We start from the raw sequence: 3,535 nt of genomic DNA, 5'->3' as shown, positions 1-3,535 counted from the left end.
GCGCACAAACACACACAGACACGCACAAACACCCATTAATCTGGATCCTCATCTCTCCCCATGTCCGCATGTGTATCTCGCACACTCACTCTCTAATTATGTATATGTGTCTCCACGTTACACAACACAAAGCCCCATGTACATGTCTCTCTCTATCCTCCACACACATAGACACAAAGAATCTGTTATCATTGCCTCAGTCTCTAGACATATCACACACACACACACTGTCTCTCTCTCTCTCTCTCTCTCTCTCTCTCTCTCTCTCTCGCAAACACGCTCAACAAGGGTTTCCCCGTGAATAACTTACCGTCTATTCATCAACAGTCGTGGGAGTACGGCGAACACGAGACGTGAAAAAGAATAAATCTACACGTGCTTAGACCACCTAGTATGACTACTAGGACCAGAGCAAGCCAAAAAGCGCGCCGCCATCAACCCCTCCTTATTGGCGACGGGAAAACCTTTGTTTTACACAGTCGAGAAGTCATTGTGCTAAGGCCTCACATGCTGAGGCGTTGAATAGAATGTAGATGCTAGTTTACGGAAACAAGTATCGATAATACGTTTGTATCTCCATACTTATATTTCTTCTCTTATAAAAAACCGAGTTGGTGATGATGGTACGCGTGCCATCTTGCAATATAGACCGTCTGATCTATATGTGACTGATGGAAATTAAACTAAAAGATACCCGCACCCCTCTCCACATTTGCAGACAAGGCCTTCCCTCGTTCATCCTTATCTCCAACAACCTCATTGTTGAGCAATTAAGAAAGGAAGCCTCTGGAACAAACTGGCCTGGTGGCCGCTGCCGGCGTCGTCAATCCCCATGCCTCCGCTCAGTCCGACCACCAATCACCACCACGCCCCACTCCTCTTCACCTTATCTCCTATTTCTCGAGATATCATTAGTTTTTACACATGGGATTACTCCCGCATGGGTCAATCACAACGGGTGTTTTTATAAAAAAATGCATCTTGATGTTCCGTGCAACGCACAGATCTTGCTAGTACTCCTACAGAAGACTAAGTTGGTGATGATGGTGTGTCTACCATCCATCGTTTGTGACCATTAGATCTACATCTAACGACTGTGAGGTTAGTTGTTGCCTTTTCTCACAAACATCCCACTTGTCTACCAATTTGCAGAAAAACCCATAATTAGTATCTTAAAACCAACCACATCCCTCACTGACCTCACCAAAATAGCCCAAGGAATATATTCTAATTGAAACATAATATATCTCTAGTGATATATGTATATCAAAATTAGAGTGTTTTGTATCAAGTTCGTGAATAAGTATTATTCTAATTATGATTCGTTGCAACGCACATGAACATTGCTAGTATTTCCAACCATGCAATTTTTTCCCTAGTATTCCATAGTTTCGAGTTTTCCATCAAGATATTAGTCACTCATGGTTGATATTTACTTTCAATCATGTACACATATGCACTATGTAACTAGCCTTGCTAATTGGGTTCCAAAGCTTAACTTCAACTCCTACTTACAATATGTAGAGTATCTAACAAAAAACTACCACTTATAACCAGCCCTAGGAAGAATCTATTGTACAAAAATAGCAAAAACATACCCAAAATTTCTTAATCCATGCCAAAAACTACTACCTACCGATTAGGTTAGTTTAAACCCATTTATGACAGGGTTGGCCCACACGTCCGTGCTGATGAGGCAGCTTAAACCAACACATTTTGTTTGATCATTGACACGAGGGACCCACATCTGACCTTCTATCCTGTTATTCCCCCTCAAATGATTATTTTTCCTGAACATTACTTCAAATAGTACTGATGCGTGTTCGTCGGTGGCGCCGGTGATGAGCGAGTTGGCCGTCACTCCCCCGGACGTGCCGGCCGCCGCGCTGGCCTCCGCACGGGTTGGCAGGCTGGCCCGAGCGTGAGTCACGAGCGAGCAAGCCGCCGCGCTGGCCTTCGCTCGAGCCGGATGGCTGGCCTTAGCGCGGCGCGCGCGAGCAAGCTGCCGCGCCGCCGTGCCAATCTAGCTAGCAAACCTTGCAGACAACCAGCTGGACGGAGCTATCTTGGCTAGCTAGCGGTCGTGAGCGCCGGACGGAGCTACCATCCGGGCTGCCGCAAGATGGGCTCCGCACCGCCGACGGTTTTGACCTCGCCTTCTGTTGGCGGCGGTAGCTGCGTCCCATGGCCGAGGGTGCCTAGGTGGACGGGCCGGAGGTAGGAGGTCACTCGAAGATTTTTGTGCAGACTGACATGTAGGTCCCACAAGTCATAACGCCCGGTCGAATAGAAGGCGTTGACTTAATGGGCGACATGGGCCCTGTTTCGATACTCTAAGTCAAAGGTTAGATTCTAACCCTGAACTAACTCTAACCAAAGTGGTGTTTGGATGGCAGGGTTAGATTGACAACAAATGTATCCAAACAGGGCCATGGGTTGAAACGTGCCTATAACGGCACTTTGTAGAGTAGACGTTTCTTGGTAGGGCTGGTTGGTAAGAGCATGTACAATGGTTGATAAGGTAGTCTTATCTTAAGTCTTCCACGTATGCAAGTGGTAGTAGTTTCTTGGCATTATTAGTGGTTTCTTGCATTATTAGGAGTTTCTTGTAAGGAACAATGTAGTACTAGCGACAAAAGGCGATTCTAGGTTGCGTTGTACTCCGACGAGTACTACTAGTGGTCGCGGGAGTGTATACCTCGTTTTGTGGGTTCGATCCTGGCAGAACACACGGCGGCCTTTTTTTTAAATAGTAACTTCGTTGCGAGCCAATATTTTACATGGGTAGTTTGAGTTTTGAAGTCAAACGGACGTGCGGCACCACAATTTGGGTGCACTGGATAGCCTAGCCACGTGAACGGGTTTTCCTTCCCAGCATCTCGTGGCTCGCGTGCTCGCCCTAGCCGCACCTCGCTTGCAGCTCCCTCATCAGCTAGTAGCATATTTAAACTAGCGCCTCCCAATTAAGCCTGAGGAGCCGGAAAAGCCTGGCGGGGCATTAGGAACTGTGCAATATGGCTCTGTATGTAATGTGCTCTACTACTACTCTGTAGCTTGTGTCGTTGCGCGCTTGGACTTCACTCCATTATCGGCTCTACTATAAAAGAAATTCCTCTTGACGTGTTTTTTTTGAAATGGAGGCAAACGCTTTGCTTCCTCTCATTCATAAAGAAGGAACTACTAACAAAGTTCGACGAGATCCATTACACCTCCACAAATGGAAGCGAAAAGCCTAGTCTCGCCGTATCAAATAACTCAAATGTTCTGCCCCCGCAGTAACCGTCGCTGATAAACAGGCTGCTAGTGTGTGCATGAGAGGAGCAGCTGAGTAGGCCACCTACTTGAGAGGAGCGGCTGAATAGAGCACTGAGAGTACCCACTAGGCCACTACGCAGGTGTACTTTCCCTGCATTGATAGTACAACGATGGCTCTAGAGAACAGTAGTACCCTCCACTTCCAACTGTAGCTCCTTGGCCCTGAGATTCAAGAGTTCAAAACTGGTGCACTATACTAGAAGTACAGTACATCGCACTA

This window comes from Triticum aestivum, chromosome 6D, assembly GCF_018294505.1.
Source record: "Triticum aestivum cultivar Chinese Spring chromosome 6D, IWGSC CS RefSeq v2.1, whole genome shotgun sequence".
NCBI classification, from domain to species: domain Eukaryota; kingdom Viridiplantae; phylum Streptophyta; class Magnoliopsida; order Poales; family Poaceae; genus Triticum; species Triticum aestivum.
Note: the sequence above shows the minus strand (reverse complement) of the source record.